This window comes from Cryptomeria japonica, chromosome 6, assembly GCF_030272615.1.
Source record: "Cryptomeria japonica chromosome 6, Sugi_1.0, whole genome shotgun sequence".
Taxonomy (NCBI): Eukaryota; Viridiplantae; Streptophyta; class Pinopsida; order Cupressales; family Cupressaceae; genus Cryptomeria; species Cryptomeria japonica.
In genome coordinates, this window is record NC_081410.1 from 249,737,768 (window position 1) to 249,756,724 (window position 18,957).

The 18,957-nt window shown below is 38.7% G+C and overlaps 1 protein-coding gene across 4 annotated transcripts in view; it reads right to left on the reverse strand.

Moving 5' to 3' along the window:
* The window catches only part of LOC131037289 (guanylyl cyclase 1), a 244,855-nt gene that overhangs the window by 193,030 nt on the left and 32,868 nt on the right, over positions 1-18,957 (reverse strand). The window contains exon 1 of one of the 4 annotated variants that reach the window (XM_057969381.2): positions 9,425-9,855. The exons of the other annotated variants lie outside the window; for them this stretch is intronic. The gene's annotated coding sequence lies outside the window, so the exon portion shown is untranslated. Of the gene's footprint in view, positions 1-9,424; positions 9,856-18,957 lie in introns of those variants that run through there. 4 annotated transcript variants of the gene reach the window in all.

Sequence of the window (18,957 nt, forward strand, 5' to 3'; positions counted from 1 at the left end):
ATGTGCAGCTAAGAGATGAGATAGATGAATCCATTGGCAAGTTCTTCTTTGCCAATGGCATTCCATTTCATGTTACACGGTCTCCTTATTATAGGGAGATGATGGCTTTGGTGGCAAAGGGAAGACCATCTTATGTGCCACCAGGGGAGACGAAAATGAGGACCTTGATCTTGGATAAAAGCTATTACAAAATCAATATTTCGATGGAGAAGATGAAGGCATGTTGGGTGGCATCGGGGTACAGCATAGTTATGGATGGGTGGACGGACATTAGCCATCGTCCACTCATCAACATCATGGTCACATGTGCAGAGGGCCCATACTTCCTTAGAGCAATTGATTGTACGAGGCATCATAAAGATGCTGATTTCCAGTTTCAGGTCCTCAGGGAGGCTATTGAGGAGGTTGGGCCACAAAATGTGGTCCAAGTAGTGACAGATGCAGCCCATGTGTGTAGAGCAGCAAGGAGACTCATCGAGGTAGCCTATAGACACATTTGGTGGACCCCATGTTGTGTGCATGCCATGAACAATGCACTAAAGGACATGGGGAAGATTGACTAGATTAGAGAAGTGGTCACCGATGCAAGAGATGTGCAAAAGTTTATCTGCAACCACCACACTTCACATGCACTCTTCAGGACCTTCGCAAAGGAGTTCTTGAAACCAGTTGAGACCAGATATGCATCCTATTTCATTCTCTTGGAGAGAATGATTGAGTTGCAAGAGGCATTGCAACTCATGGTTATGACTAATGAGTGGAATAGGTGGGCTGAGGCCAAGACAGAGCAGGGGAGAAGGGTGAAGGAGATAGTGAAGAGTAATGTGTTTTGGACTAATGCAAAATACATTGTCTCCATCATTGCTTCAGTATTTCAGGTGATCAGATATGGGGATGGGGATGCACCTAACCTTGGAGAGGTGTATGAGTGCATTGACTCTATGCTTGACCAGATGAGGGTTGTTGTGCGAGTGAAGGACCCCTCTCTAGCATTCTACAATGAGAAAATCCGGCCTATCATTCAGCGTAGATGGGACAAGTTGAACACTCCTTTGCATATGGCTGCCTTTGCCTTGAATCCTAAGTGGTACAAGGCTAGACCGGGTAGAGTGACACTGATTCAGGATGATGAGGAGGCGGATTTCTTCAGGTGCGTAGAGAAGATGTTTGATTCTAGAGATGCCGACACAACTCCCACTGAGTGGGAAGATTTGACACTTTTAGAGGTTATTCAGATGCGGCAAAGATGGATATAGAAACTATGGCACAGGAGGACCCACTTTTGTGGTGGAATTGTCATGGCCCGAACCACCACTCTAGCCATCCGTCTGCTATCCCAGGTTTCCAGTTCTTCAGCTGCTGAGAGGAACTGGTCTACATATAGCTTCATCCACTCTATTAAGAGGAACAGACTTACCTCTAAGAGAGCAGAGAAGCTTGTGGCTGTACACAATGCTTTGCATCTCATGGACCGCAAGACACTTGTGTACAAGGAGAGTCCAGCAGCACGATGGGATGTAGAGCCAAAGGAGCCTTCACAAATTGATGAGGATGATCCTACCACTTCAAATGCAGGGCTAGTTGGTGTGAGCTTGAGGGATCTTGATCTTTAGGAGTCCAACAGTTCCAGTGAGGAGGAGTTAGCAGATGATTAGAGGCCTCCATTAGCTACATTTTGAGTTTTGTCATTTTGTCTTTTACTCTAGTCTCTTTTGTAATGCTATTGCTATTAGTATTTGTATTTGGCTACTCATTGTAATGATGAATCATGTAATCATCTTTATTATTATAGACTTTGCAATGGCATCAAATATTCATATTTTCCTTTTTCGATATAATAGAAATCTCCAATTTGACAATTTCATTTGTCAAATTTTATTTAGCAATTAGCAATTAGCATTGAAAAAATCTTGGTATTTAGATTTAGTATTTCAAATTTCCTATAGTTTCATTTGAAATGTAATTCTTATACTGTTATACTGTCATACATCTTTTCAAAACTAGTTTTTCAAGTACTATATGTATATGTATAACTATATCAGCACCACCACCCCGCCACCCCCCCCGCCGCCGTCCCCCCGCTGTCCCCAAACTTAGGCCCTTGGTCCCCGCGTCCCCCCATCCCCAACGCCCGTGGAACACTGAATTATATATAAAATTAGTTATTAGTTTGGATCAGCAAGGAGCCTTGCGAGTGAGAATAGATTGTTTGTAATTCTGACTTAATGTTTCTAGCATCATTTTATCAGCATTGTTCCTTGTTTTCAGCCATTACAGTTGATAAAATCAGTTTCCAGAAGTTCCCCTATTGCTGTTATAGTTATTTTTTAGTGTATTGTGCAATCTTGGGTTTATATCAGTCAGAACCCGCTACTGTATTTGATATATTTTGACTCATACAATTTGGCTCTGAGCATACTGGGCATTCCAGGGTTTCATAATTGCCCTTCATTTGCAATTGAAAGTTTGATATATTAATTTTCTGTCTTTGGTAGTAGTGATCAGCATTAGTTTCAAGTTCAGTTTGCTGTTTCAGTTTTTAGCTTGTTCCAAAAATCAGAAAATACCAAAAAATAAATCAGATATTTCAAAAAAATCTAAAAGAGGGACACTACATTATATAAACTATCAAATCAATATTAAAAATGACACCTCATGCAAACAATATTCTTCATCCTAACTTTGTCATCAAAATATCTTAATTTTAATTAAACCCCAGCAAACTAATGATGTCTCTTTTAAAGAAAAAAATATGCCACATATATATATAGACACACACACGCACGCACGCACGTATGCTGTTTGCATGAGGTGTCATTTTTAATATTGATTTGATACATATGATATAATGTAGTGTCCCTCTTTTAGATTTTTTTGAAATATCTGATTTATGTTTTGGTATTTTCTGATTTTTGGAACAAGGTAAAAACTGAAACAGCAAACTGAACTTGAAACTAATGCTGATCACTACTACCAAAGACAGAAAATTAATATATCAAACTCCCAATTGCAAATGAATAGCAATTATGAAACACCCTGGAATGCCCAATATGCTCAGATCCAAATTATATGAGTCAAAATATATCAAATACAGTTGCTGGTTATGACTGATATAAACCCAAGATTGCACAATACACTCAAAAATAATTATAACAGCAATAGGGGAACTTCTGGAAAGTGATTTTATCAATTGTGATGGCTAGAAACAAGGTACAATGCTGATAAAATGATGCTAGAAACACTAAGTCAGAATTACAAACAATCTATTCTCACTTGCGAGGCTACTTGCTGATCCAAACTAATAACTAATTTTCTTCATTGAAAATGATGATAGTTCAGCTGCCATACGCCAAAGAAACCTTGTATGGTGGGTGAACAGTGTTTGCCACATACGGGTAAACAATTAAACGCAGAAAGTAAATGCACAGAACATAATTGAAATATATTAAAGAACCAGTTTCTGTATTAATTCAACAGTCCATGTACATCAAGTGCTTATAACATTAAACCCAGATACAACTATGATGATGATACTAAGAAGGAACGGTATGCAATATATAATACCCAAAGGGGTGCGACCAACCGTCGCGTCCAACTGCCCTTCGAGACGACTAACTAACTGACTTCCATAACTCATTATTACTGACAACAACATAAACATAACATGACAACATAACATAATAATTATTCCCGGCAACATCATCCCCCCCAAGAAAAGAAGTCGTCTCTGGACGACTTAATACAAAATAGAGATGACATTAAACAAAACCAAGGTAGAGAACTGCAGGAACTGCGAACGCTAGTCAAGCGTGGAACTCATACACCTGCTGCGTCCTCGCCTGAAAACGCTTTTCTGCTACCATCCGATGCTCAAGTGTGGATTTCACCATTAGTGCTTCCTTTGACATCACAGTCCTTCGAAGGTGATATTTTGAGGAGTCAATGTATTTTTTCCACTTGTTGCAGGTTGTGGTGTTTTTTGCTTTTTCTTCTGACTTGCGCTGGCATCCATTGTGTTGCCTGCAACACGCACGCTTGACGACAAGACCCCGGTATTTCTATTCATCTGGCTGCTACTAGAGGAAGCCTGCAACTGCTTCTTCCAACTCCGTTTCTCAGCCAACTCCATTAATTTCTCGTGTAATTGATTTCTGGTTATAGCCGTGCGGTCTTGAAACACCTTCTTAACCACCTTCTTCGGTTGTGCAATTTTGTCGTCTCCGTGCCGTCGGCTAGTATGCACCAAACGTTTGCCACATACGGGTAAACGATTAAACGTAGAAAGTAAATGCATAGAACATAATTGAAATATATTAAAGAGCCAGTTTTTGTATTAATTCAACAGTCCATGTACATCAAGTGCTTATAACATTAAACCCAGATACGACTATGATGATGATACTAAGAAGGAACGGTATGCAATATATAATACCCGAAGGGGTGCGACCAACCGTCGCGTCCAACTGCCCTTCGGGACGACTAACTAACTGACTGTCGTAACTCATTATTACTGACGACAACATAAACATAACATGACAACATAACATAATAATTATTCCTGGCAACAAACAGCAAGAGTGGCAGCTGGATATGACTAAAATAAAGTTGTAACAGCAACAATAATCCTCCCACAAAGTAGATCACCTAATATAACAAGGCAGTTGGCTAATATAGATCTACAGATGACTTGGAAAGTGACTTGGCAGCTAGTAGAAGGCTGCAACAATTGGAAAAATGATGCCCAAAACCCCATCCAATGTTGGCACTCCAAGGTTGCCACAGCGGTCCACACGGCTGGAAAACTGACCAAAATGTGCATGTGTTGGCATTACACAATCAGATGAGAATAGTTGATGTTGTCATTGATGGCAACCAACTGGTAACATGGTTCACAGGTTACACCGGCAACAGACATCATCTACCGGCACCAGCAAGCACTACAAGTTTATTCACACCGGCATCCAGTCTACACCGACAATAGATCACACCGGCACTCTAAGCCGACATGGAAATAATATTGTTTTGTATTGTAATTATATTGTATAGCCGACATGATGTATTGTAAAGACTCGTATATGTATGAGATCTTGTCGGTCATTTTGAAATGTAATTAGGTAATGAATGTAAGTGGTATATGAGAGCGAATAATTGTATATGCATTATGATGTAATTATTTTATGAGCGAATAAGAGCGAAGCAAGGTTTATGGCAGAGGTATCTGACAGAGCTTAAACCGGTACTGAATCCAGCATTGCAGATGCTATTTTGAGCAGTACATTGTCATTGGATTTAACCATCCAATTGTAGTCAGTGGGACTCCTTTTTGTGATTGAGCAGTGAGCTCTAGGCTGTTGGCCTTCCTGCATGTGCAGGCCCCTATTGTATAAGTAATATTTATTCATATTGGCCAGTGAGTAAATATTGTGGGTCACAAATCCCACCAAGGTTTTTCCCCTACTGGGTTTCCTCGCCAAAAATATGTGTGTCATGATGTGCATTGATGGGTATACTTTTGTTTTTCTTTATTTCATTATTACTTGTTTACCAGTATATTAATTTGGGTTATAAAGTTGCAAACAAGTTTAAATCTTTTGTTTACCGGTTAGACATTGATTCACCCCCCCTCTCAGTGTCTTTGGGACTGATCAAGTATCTAACAGCATGACCATATCAAATGATGATGTGTAGCCACCCCCACAAATGGCATAGGTCTCCCCGGAAGGTTACTGCCTCAAATTCGATAATATATCAGCAACAAATGATAATGAACAACATGCAATTTATGTCAATAACTTCTGAAAACCCTCCTCAATGTGATGCTCAACAATAATGATGAAATTTGGCAATTGAATAACAAGTGATTAGCTACAAAATAGCAGAAAAAAGTGAGCAAACCCTAAAATTAACAATAAATGTCAATGGCATCTCCTCCTAGACGTACTGTTTGAGATCTAAAGGTGAAATGATGGTGGAACATCAACAAATATTCTAAAAATCAGCAACAAAATCCTTCAAAAATACAGAACCCAAATTCACTTGCCAATCCAATTGCCCAAATCTGAAAACATGCATGAAGGTTACCAAATTCAGCCTACATGCAATTCCTAGGTGGAATTGCCCCAAAGGAGATGAGGGTTTTCATCCCCAAATCTGTTGATAGAAATCCAAGAGAGTTTTTGTCCTCCAAGACCTCCAAAAAGCCAGGGATTTTTGTCCTGAATTATGAAATTGAACAAAATGCTCAAATCTGAAAAAGTTGGATTACAAAAAGAAGACAACATAATCCCAAAATGAATCCAAGCACCATCTTATAAAACTCTCTAATTATTTAAAAATATTTCCCTCCTAAGTATTTAAAAATATTTTTACTATTAAGTGTTTAAAAACATTTTTATTTTAATTATGATAATATTATTAAGTTGTCCCTTAAATTAGAAATTACCAAGCCCAACTTAAAATAATATTATTAATCATTTCCCTTGCTTTATCCTTTTACTTTAGCCTAGAAGAAATAAGAATAGGCTAGAAGTCTTATCCATGTCTCTAATTCTTAAAAGGGGACATGACATATAACATTGAATTATCAATTATCTTATCATTATTACAATATTGAGTATCAGATGTGTTTTCAATTTTCTATTTTTGTTTTAAATGAATATAATACATACAGTACAGCCATACCATATCAAACCCAAGGAAAAAATTTGTTGTACTAGAAAACCCAAAAATTTTATCCAATCTTATACCCAAACCAGAAACTTAGCATTTGTCCAAGCATAACAGATATTTGTCTAGACCTTTCGAATTTTCCATAAGGTTCTGGAAATTCATCTGGAAAAGTTTGATGAAATGTCCCATGCTGCCTTCCAACATTTAACTGGCTAAGTTCCAACCCCCATACCCAACTAGGCATGTGCATCATGAAGCTCAGATTTTTCTAACGTGCAAAGTTCAAATATTTAGAGGTGCTACCAAGAGGAAGTAAACAAAGTCATGGAGACTTTGATATGCTCCCCCAACAAATTGACAGTCACTCTCAAATCCTGGTCCTCAGCAGTAAATTATTATCCTTCTTATCACAGGTTGCAGGTGGCTTCACCATTGGTATACCTATCTTTAATGACTAGTAGTCTGGTATATCCCACAAATTGCTTGGGTTTGAGGCCATGCTTGTTCGTAAGGAAAGGAGTTCCATGAAGTTCCAGATTGGAAAGATTATCTCCAAGGATTAATTCCCATTTGCCCAAATTGCACATCCACCCAGCTGCAGAGGAAAACAAGGCAAAATATTATGAAACATCTTTTGTTTTGTGACAGGAAAGGGTAGAGCACTGAAAGAGGGACTAGAAGGCCAAGCACTCGAAACATATAGACCACCCCCTGCACCAAGAACTTACTAAAGCTTTCTAGAAAATGAAGGTTGGCTGAATCAAACCTCTGTGTTGTCTGAAGTTTTGCATAATAGAAACCCACACTTCAAAAATATATTGGCCAATATCCTTGTGTGATACCAAATATAAACTTATCTCTAAGGTGATGGCTAACAAGATGAGAGATATCTTTCCTAACTTCAATGTACAAGAGCAAGGAGACTTTGTCAAAGGTCATCAAATTCTGTGCGTTATCCCAATTGCTCATGAGATTCTCTCTTCAGGGGAGGAAACAAAGGGTTTATTTTTCACTTAATATTTCTAAAGCCTATGACAGATATATTGGAATTTTTGGGATAAGATTCTTCGAAATTATAGTTTCTCAGATCTTGGATAGAATGGGTTCGAGAATGTTATTTTAGAGCAGGGGTTGTGTTTGTAGTGAAAAGAATTTAGGTAAATTTGTAAATTGCTTGAGCAGTATATTACCAATGCAACAATATACAAATAGAAGGAACATCTAATACCAAGATTGATTGTATGAGAGCAACACAATTGATGTTTGATTACAGAGAGCATTAGAGCTAGGCTCTTTGCAAGAGGCCACAAGAGGGCTTTGAGCTTCGAGGATTCCAAGTTACAGTGAATCCTACTATATAGAGGTTCTTCCCTAGGAGGATTCAAAGACAACAGAAGCTGACCTTAAGGCGATGGTAGAATCTGAATGCAAAGAAGAGACCCTATGAGGCACTCTTTCTACTTGTTCCAGGTCACCCAGGTACCATGCTTTGAAAGTACAAGGGGTTTTGCAAGGTCACAAAATAGCAGTGTTAATTGACAGTGAGGTCACTCACAACTTTATAGATGCGGACCTGGTATTCATGAAAGATTTGATACAGAGAAGATTGAGGGGTTTTTCTGATTCTGTGATTCTTCTATTGCTGAAACCTTAGAGCTATAGGGTTTAGAAAGAGTTCTCAGTACCTTTTTCACAACTTCATCTTCTGGTAAGTTTATGCTTGCAGATGACCATATTATTCCCTGTAGGGGGAGAATACAACAGCCCAACTTATCTTTGGGAAGGCATTTAAGGATGATTTCTATCTTGTGAGATTGGGTGATAAAGATGTAGTATAAGAAGTAGAACTGCAATGGTTGTACTCAGTTGGAGAAGTTACCCAAAACTACCAAATAATAGAGTTCAAATTCAAGGCGGGTGGAAAGCAGATGATACTCAAACATTTTGAAAGGGTCCCAAAGTGTGGCTAAAATGAAAATAATGGAGATGAGTGTTTGAAAAGATCAATCCACTCAATGCAAGGAGATAACCAAGGATTCCTTCCAAGGTAAGATACTCCACTGTGATAATGTTTGGACCATTTTGAATATGTTCATGATAGTACACCAAAGATGGGCACCCTATAGGATATTGGAAAGAAGGGACTTCTTGGGAAGGAATGATCATCTTAGCACATGTATTGGGAATTTTGGAGATAAAACTATAAGGTACGGAGCTTAAAGAGTGTTGTTTTCCATCTTAGTACAGCTGCTACCTATTTTTCAAGCTCTTTCCACCCCCTTGGGACAGCCATAAAGAAGAATTTGAAGATGCATCTTCCACATTCCAACTATGAGGAGGCATATGGGAATGGTACAAGAAGATTTTCAGTCAACATATCTCAGTTGATGGTATCAACCACAAGCAATTTAAGACCTGCAGGTGTAAAGGAGATATTTTGGTCTACCAAGGTGAGTTAGTGGTGCCACATGAAGAGAACATAGAATATGTATGTCCCAGCGTCATTAACAGTGTCAAAGGTCAAGATTAGAGTTAAATGTGACTATGGCAATCACCTATCAGCACTCGTCTAGTCAATTTTGTTGAGTTTTAAAATCTCAGATTAACAGTAAGAACAAAAATCAGAATTGTATCTTTGATAATGTTAATTTCCAGCTTATATTAACCTGTATGTTAAATGATTAATAATGAACATTTAAACAAACACAGTAGAAGTTGAATGCATGAAACAACATAGACACATACCACAAGTTACCTTGGGAAACCTTCCTCTCGGAGGAAAAACTCAGCATGAAGTGATCCTCAGATCTGATTATAAATTAGATGTAACATTCTGAGTACAACACTTATCTCTTAGGGCTGATGAAGATGATCAAACAGCAATCTGTTTTATGCTCCTTTGATGGCTAGGTCTGCACACAAGAGAGTCTTAGATTTGCACTTTTATCCGCACCAGATCTGCACTTTTGGTGCACTTTAGGTCTGCACCAAATCTGCACTTTAGTCGCACCTTAAGTCTGCACCAAGTTGCGCACCAAGTGCGCACCGATCTTCCCTTCATCCTTGCATCTGCACTTGCCTGCACTGCACTCTCTGTGCACTGATTTGCATTGCACCAGCCCGCACCAAGGTGTGCATCAAGTGCACATCCATCTGCACTTCTTCACACCTGGGCTGCTCCAAGTGCATACACAGTTCGCGCCTTTGGAAGATGAGATTTGGGCTCCAAGTGCACACACAGTTCACACCCTTAGAAGGATAATCTCGTACCTTTTCTGGATAACTTTGCACCTACTAGCTGAGATAATTCGCACATGACTGAAGAAGTTCGCATAGAGCAGAGAGGTATTTCACCTTGATGAATAGTATGAATGACTTGCAATTGTTGCTTGTATATATATGCAAGATGTGAGACCCATCTTTTGGGTCGGCTCAATAACTTTTGGTGCCAAACAATATTTTAGTTTACACGCCACATATGGGTCCTATCTTTGGCGCCTAAGTTACATGCTAAATGATATGACTTTGGGTCCATACGTTTGACTAGGTGTGGCCTTTAGTTTTGGACATGATACAATAAGGATAGGGTCCAGCCCTATAAAGATTCACATAATATTGGAATAGGGCCCAGCCCTATTTATAATGAATTCTAATGTTGCCTTTGGCAATTAGAATTCATCTTTTATTTTGCTTCCTAGTTACAAAAAATCAACAAATTTTATACCACTTTCCGAAGGGGACAGCATGGGCTATCGTGATTAGCAATTGTAAACTCCCAGCTGAGCTTCACAACAGAGACTCGGGAGAGGTATGGGTCCATAATGTTGAAGCTTACACATATGATGGTGTGGTCATTAAGGTAGCAAGAGCCAAAAGAAACCCAGGGTTGGTGAGTACTGCTGCTAAAGAGCGTAATTTATCCATGAAACCACAAGGACAATGCCCAGGATCAGTGAGCATCATTGGCATGAAGTGGGCAGTGATTCGGTAGTTATCACTCCTTGAGGGCAAGCAAATTGGGAACAGGAGGACCATCATGTCGCTACCCTAGCTGAGCTGACTTGCAACAAACAAACAAAAAGTGTTTTTAAAAACTAACATATAAATATAGATATATAATAATGATAATATCATTTATTGATTTAATATTAATTTTATAAGAAATTTCAGTGGCTGAACTTGACAATTTTAAATTTTGAACTAGAAAGTGATTTTCATTAAGGCCGACTTGATTGGTTTTAACTGGGCGATCAGGTACTAAAGGAAGGATGAGTTTCAATTTGAGGGGAGTAATTCTGGAAAATTTCACAAGCTGTGACACTGTCAGGACGAAAACCCAAATTGGTGCAAGGAAGTTAAACGAAAACCTAAACTTCCTTATTCCATTTTTGCTTCCATTCTACAATTTCCTTAAATACTTACAACCCTGCATAGGAATGAGCAATTGTCGACAATATTTACACGAATATCAAGGAGAGATCTAGGGCACAAAGGTGTAAGAACTGCTATTACAGACCTGCTTGGGGTTTCAGAAAACCCTAGGTGCAGCTCATCTTAACTAGGTTTCTACTCTAAGAGCTACTGAAAAGATCAGCCAGATCCTTGGAGAAAATGCTAGCCTAAATCAGAGGGGGCATGGGCAATATGACTCAGATTAGAGCAACAAGGAATTGATGACCTAAGGGGCGATTGATTGAGGGTTTCACACCTCAATCTAGGGCAGGTATTGGGTGTGAAACCCTACTCCATTAGGCGATTGTGCTGCAGAGCTTTCAAAACTTCCCCACAAGCTAATTCATATCAGAACCTCTAGGATGTAGTAGATTCCAGATGACTGTAGCGGAGCAATATCTGAGCACTCCTACCTATCATCTCAGCCAAGTGGATCGTTGTCAAGGAAGATCAGATCCTACAACAGTTGCACAACTGGGGTATTGTTGACTGAGGGTTTCCACACCTCAAAACCCACTGAGTGGCTTGAAGGGAGGCACCAGCCATTAAAATCAGAATTAGTGAACTGATTGTTATAACAACACCCTTGCAAGGTCTGTGTGTTAGTAAATTCATCAGAATAATCAAAAAGGCCTAATTATGTAGTTTTCCATTGTTTTTCATTGTACCTGTAATCTTAAATTCAAATATGGATTTTATATCAGAAAATAACAATCAGTTTATGTGCTACACAAGGGAGGCGCCAGCCATTAAAATCAGAATTAGTGAACTGATTGTTATAACAACACCCTTGCAAGGTCTGTGTGTTAGTAAATTCATCAGAATAATCAAAAAGGCCTAATTATGTAGTTTTCCACTGTTTTACATTGTACCTGTAATCTTAAATTCGGATATGGATTTTATATCAGAAAATAACAATCAGTTTATGTGCTGCACATTATCACATTGTTATGCATAATTTGATTTGTGTAATCTTGCTCCAGCTCGCTGTTGTTTCATTATAGTTACTCATTGCCTTTGCAAGTCTGATTATGTAAAAAATATAACCCTAACCCGGTGAATTTGAAGTGGTTGAAACCCTAGGGATATTTCAATCTTGGATTGTGAGATAGCTCAATTCCTAGATACCTACATAGAGATTCCTCGTAAGGTTAGGAGTAGCCTATGGCTCAATCTAATGGGAAGACTGAGGAAGTTGTGTAGTTGGAAAGGCAAATGGTTATCTTTTGTGTAGGATTTTAGAATCACTTTTAAAACTTCTACCCATGACCTCAGCAAGCAAACTAATTACTACCAATTGTTTTCTAAACACATAAGCAGAAATGACAGAAATTGACAATGTGAATAAAGATATGTTGACACTAGAAAAATGGCAAGAGGATAAGATTGTTTTTTAGAGTAATTTTCAGATTTGGGAGGTGGCGCCATGGCTGAAGTTGGACGATTTTATTTGAGAGGCTGATTCCTCCATATCTTGATGAATTTTGGTGATATTTTTGAGTGTTAAGGGGCTGCCATTATTTTCAGACCTTGCTGGGTGCCATTGCTGGGAGTGATTTGACCTCCATTGTTGGCTGGGAACACATTTTCAGAATTATTCTTTATTGCCCAATGTTGATGAAATAGCTTCGGTCAATATCCTTCTTAACTAACAACATAACTAATTTGCCTAATTGGCCTAACGGCCTTAGACAAATTAAATAGTTGAATATAAAAATGATTAAAGTAAAACTTGATTTGCATAAATCTAAATGTAATCATTCATTAATATGCCAATCCCGTCAACCTTCAGGAGTCGTGATTAATGAATCGATATGTAATTAACTTAATCAATGCAAGAATTAAATGTGTGATTGGAAACCGTTCTTAAAGGAGTTGCGATGATTGAAGGATCTCAATCGAGTATACATATGAAGGTTCATATTCTTATCCAACGACATGGCAGATAGTCCGTGAAATATCATATAACACACAGCAGACAATTTGTGGAGATTGCATAGCAGATCAAAGGCATATATAATAGTTCGTTGATGGTGTATGGTGAAGAAGACTATCACGTCAGATCACAGCAGTTTCAATATACTCAATAGCAGATCAAGTTGACTTCTATAACAGACCGATTCATTCCTCCAGCAGAGATCGACTTACTGCAGATCATATATCCTCCATTGCAGACCGGTGGTTATCTATGTAATAATTACTGCAGTTCATAATTCTACAGCAGATTGTACTACAGTCTAGGGTGAACCCATTTTTAGACATATTGCTTCAAAGTGTGAAGCAATCCATTGTAAAGACAGTTGTCACATAGTTGAAAGGAATTTATATACCTTGTTGCTGGGTTTTTTCACCTTCAAGAGGAAGGTTTTCCCAGGATATACTCTATGTATTTGTGTGAAATTTTCTATCTATATAATCTGATCATTAAATTTAGCATGGTATCAGAGCCACAGTGACAGAAGATCGTGATCAGATTCTAAACAACTTCCAAGTATTCTCTCCTCTCTCTCCCGTCTCGAAAATGGTGAACAGTCTTAAAGTCGAAAATAGACTTGAAGGCGCATCTAACTTCACCTCGTGGAAGTTTAGAGTGCTCATTGCACTTGAAGAGAATGATCTTCTTCAATTCATAGAGGAAAAGGATTTATCTGAACCAGAAGATCATAGAGGAGAAACTGCAATTCAAGAAGAATGCAATCAAGGCAAAGAAGATATTAATCGACTCCGTAAGGGATCACTTGGTGCCTCTCATCTCCAAAATGACAACTGCAAGAGATATGTTCAAGACCTTGGAGGGTTTATATGAGATTAACAACGTAAGTAGGGCTCTTGCCTTGAGACAGCAACTCCACCAGATGAAGATGGCTAAAGGAGATTTAGTCATCACCTATTTCATGAAAATTTCAGAATTGAGAGATCAACTATGCGCAATTGGGGATCAAGTGATAGATAAAGATCTTGTTATGCTAGCCTTGAATGGTCTGCCTCATACATGGGAACCATTTGTTCAAAGCATAAGTGGAAGGTCAAAATTACCTAAGTTTGAACGACTTCGAGCAGATTGTATTCAAGAAGAATCAAGATGGACTGCCAAAGGAATCGTCAAGAGTTCTCAAAATGAAGATACACATGTTCTTGCCGCTCAATCTACCAAGAAGCGAAAGTATTGGAAGAAGGGCAACTTCAAAAAGAATAGAAATTTTAAATCAGATTTTGCACCTGATTCTAGGAAGAGGAAGAAAGATCTCTCTCGCATCCAGTACTTTAGATGTGACAAGTTTGGTCACTTTGCAAAGGATTGTTTAACAAGACCTAATCATCAAGGAGCAAACATCAATGAAGTCTCATCTCAGAAGTAGGCTGAAGATAACTCCAATGGTTTTCTTTTCATATCAGCATTATCAAGCAATGTTCCTACGGACAGTGATACATGGTTAATTGAGTGGAGCCTCTCGACATATCACCGGTCATCGGGAGTATCTTTCTAATTTAGTAGAGAAAGAGTCACATCTCCAAGTCATCATTGGGGATGATGCACACTATGTTGTAAGAGGAACTGGTGCTACATCTCTAAAACTTGAATCAGGAGTTTCTCTACACCTAAGTGATGTATTGTTCGTTCCGAGGATCAAGAGGAACCTAGTATCTATTTCAGCCTTGGAGGATAAGGGGTACCAAATTGCATTTTCTGAAGGAAGAGTTCTTGCTTGGCCTAAGAACTCCAGCATCAAGACTGCTCGTGTGATCGGAAATCGACATGAGAATTTATACAAACTTTCCACTCTCCCAGTTCAAGCACTTATTCATGATTCTGCAAGTTCTAGCGAACTTTGGCATAGAAGACTTGGACATCTTCACTTCAGGGCTCTTCCATCTTTGGAGAAGATGGTAAAAGGTATTCCTAAACTCATTCATGTAAATGATGGTACTTGTAAAGGTTGTGCTATGGGTAAAAATGTTAAAAGTCCTTTCCATAGCAGTGAAAGTGGGTCTAAAGAAATACTAGATCTTGTACATTTAGATTTATGTGGTCCAATGTTAACTCCATCCCTAAGTGGATGTTTGTATTATGTAACTTTTATAGATGACTACTCTAGGAAGACTTGGATTTATTTCTTAAGGTCTAAAGAGTCTAATGAAGTCCTAGGTAGGTTTAAAGAATTTAAAGCTCTTGTAGAGAATATCACTGGAAAGAAAATTAAAATTCTAAGGTCTGACAATGCAGGTGAATACACCTCAGGTAGCTTTCATGATTTCTGTATTGAGGCAGAGATCAAGAGGGAATTTTGTGTTCCTTACAACTCTCAACAAAATGGGGTTGCTGAAAGAAAGAATAGATCTATAGTTGAAGCTGCTAAAGCTATGATTCATGATCAAGACCTTCAGATTTTTCTATGGGCAGAAACCTCTAGAACAGCAGTGTATGTTCAAAATAGATGTCCTCATCAAATATTACAAAATATAACTCCTGAAGAAGCCTTCTCAGGTATCAAGCCTGATATCAGTCACCTGAGAATATTTGGTTGTCCTGTGTATATTCATGTTCCCAAGGACAAGAGAACCAAGTTGGAGCCTTCTGGCAAGCGCGGAATATTTGTAGGCTATAGTGAAACCTCCAAAGCCTATCGTGTTTACATTCCTGGTCAAAAGCAAATAGAGGTTAGCAGGGATGTCACATTTGAGGAATATGTTGCTTTCAGAAAATCAAAGGGCTCATGCATGGAGATAGATGATGAGATTCCTCAAGACATGGATATTGACCATACTCCTGAGGTTCAGAGGGAGTCTACAGAACTTGATATAAGCAATGATCCAATTGAACCCTTGGATCCCATTGATGGGCCTAGGATTATTGTTGTGTCTCAAAAGAGACCTCTTTGGGCACGAAACACTATGCAGGAAGCAGAACAGTTTGCTACTCCTAGAGGCACATTCAGAGAAAGCAAAAGACCACAAAGATTTTCTGGTTATGTTGCATCAATGTGTAATCTTATTGAATCTGAACCTTCTAGTGTAGAAGAAGCCTCAAATCGACAAGTTTGGAAAGATGCAATGGACGAAGAATATCAATCCATTCTCAAGAACAATGTGTGGGACATTGTGCCTAGACCAGAAGGGAAGTTTGTTGTATCTTCCAAGTGGTTGTTCAGAATAAAACATGCAGTTGATGAAAAGTACAAAGCTAGATTTGTGGCTTGTGGTTTCTCCCAACAAGAAGGAATAGACTACGAAAAAACATTTGCTCCTGTTGCTCGCTATACTTCCATTAGAACCATCATTGCTATTGTCGCAGCTAAGGGATGGAAGTTGCATCAGATGGATGTGAAGACTGTTTTTCTCAATGGCGTGATTGAAGAAGAAGTCTACATCGAGCAACTTGAGGGGTTCGTGATTCATGGGAAAGAGTCTCATGTGTGTAAGTTGAAGAAAGCCCTATATGGTCTTAAACAGGCACCTCGAGCTTGGTATGAAAGAATTGATAGATACTTAGTGGGTTTGAGTTTCTGCAAAAATGATGTTGATCCAAACCTTTACTTCAAAGTATTCAAAGGTGATATGTTGATCTTGGTACTTTATGTTGATGATCTATTTATTACTGGAGAAGATCATCTCATTATCGGATGTAAGAAGGAGCTGACTTCAGAATTTCAGATGAAAGACTTAGGACTTACGCACTTCTTTCTAGGGTTGGAGGTGTGGCAGAGGCCCAATGGGATTATCCTAAGTCAAGGTAAATACACCATCGACATCTTGAAGAGATTTGGAATGACTGATTGTAAATCCATGTCCACACCCATGGAAACCAACTTGAAGAAATTAAGGGAAGCTGCAGCTAGTTCAGATCTTGTGGACCCTACAATGTACAGGCAATTGATTGGGTCCCTAATGTATCTAGTCAACACTAGACCAGATATTTGTTATGCAATAAGTGCACTTAGTCAGTTCATGAATGAACCTAGACAGATACACCTAGTTGCAGTCAAGCATATCTTGAGATACTTGCGTGGCACAGTTGGATATCGCTTGAAATACTCTTCCAGTATGGACCTGATTCTTGAAGGATATTCAGATTCTGATTGGGCAGGAAGTGTTACTGATCGAAAGAGCACTTCTGGTTGTTGTTTCAGTTTGGGATCTGCTATGATTTCCTAGTGTAGTAGGAAGCAGTCCTCAGTAGCTCTAAGCACTGCAGAGGCAGAATACATTTCAGCATGTGTAGCAACTCGTGAAGCAATGTGGCTTCGTAAGCTTCTTGCAGGATTGTTTGATCAATCATTGGAGCCTACCATCATACATTGTGATAATCAAAGTTGTGTAAAGCTTTCGGTCAATCCAGTATTTCATGACAGAACGAAGCATGTAGAAATTCAGTACCACTATATCAGAGATATGGTATGAAGGAATGCTATTCAGTTGAGATACATTTGTACTGAGGAGCAGACGGCAGACATTTTTACCAAGCCTCTTGCGAAATTAAAATTTGTGCATTTTCGAGACAAGCTTGGAATTGTGGAAAATGAAGCTCTTGCTGAGAGGGAGTCTTAGCATCAGTTACTTACTTGATATGTATTATTATAGCATTCTTCTCTGTGAGAGAAGTTTGAGGTATCAGCCCTTATTGAGCATTCTTCTCTGTGAGAGAAGTTTGAGGTACTAGCCCTTGTGTTGCATTCTTCTCTATGAGAGAAGTTTGAGGTTCTAGCCCTTGTTCCACCCTCTTCGAGTAGGCATGGTGGATTCACCCTCTGCGAGTAGGTATGGTGAATGTCATGGTCTTGCACTTGTGCATATTTACTCTCTGAGAGTAGCCATGATGATTGTCACTATGTGACTCAATCGTTAAGAAGGATTCCTCCCTAGCTAAGAGGGAGAGTTGATGAAATAGCTTCGGTCAATATCCTTCTTAACTAACGACATAACTAATTTGCCTAATTGGCCTATCGGCCTTAGACAAATTAAATAGTTGAATATAAAAATGATTAAAGTAAAACTTGATTTGCATAAATCTAAATGTAATCATTCATTAATATGTCAATCCCGTCAACCTTCAGGAGTCGTGATTAATGAATCGATGTGTAATTAACTTAATCAATGCAAGAATTAAATGTGTGATTGGAAACCATTCTTAAAGGAGTTGCGATGATTGAAGGATCTCAATCGAGTATACATATGAAGGTTCATATTCTTATCCAACGACATGGCAGATAGTCCGTGAAATATCATATAACACACAGCAGACAATTTGTGGAGATTGCATAGCAGATCGAAGGCATATATAATAGTTCGTTGATGGTGTATGGTGAAGAAGACTATCACGTTAGATCACAGCAGTTTCAATATACTCAATAGCAGATCAAGTTGACTTCTATAACAGACCAATTCATTCCTCCAGCAGAGATCGACTTACTGCAGATCATATATCCTCCATTGCAGACCGGTGGTTATCTGTGTAATAATTACTGCAGTTCATAATTCTACAGTAGGTTGTACTACAATCTAGGGTGAACCCATTTTTAGACATATTGCTTCAAAGTGTGAAGCAATCCATTGTAAAGACAGTTGTCGCATAGTTGAAAGGAATATATATACCTTGTTGCTGGGTTTTTTCACCTTCAAGAGGAAGGTTTTCCAAGGATATACTCTGTGTATTTGTGTGAAATTTTCTATCTATTTAATCTGATCATTAAATTTAACACCCAGCTCATCCACACTAAGGCGATTTTGGTTAAGGGCTGTTTGAAGGAGTTTGAAGTGCATTTTCAAGGGCTGCCATTGTTGTTACAGTCTGAAACTCCATAGTTGTAGGTTGTCTTCAAACTGATTTTCATTTCCAGC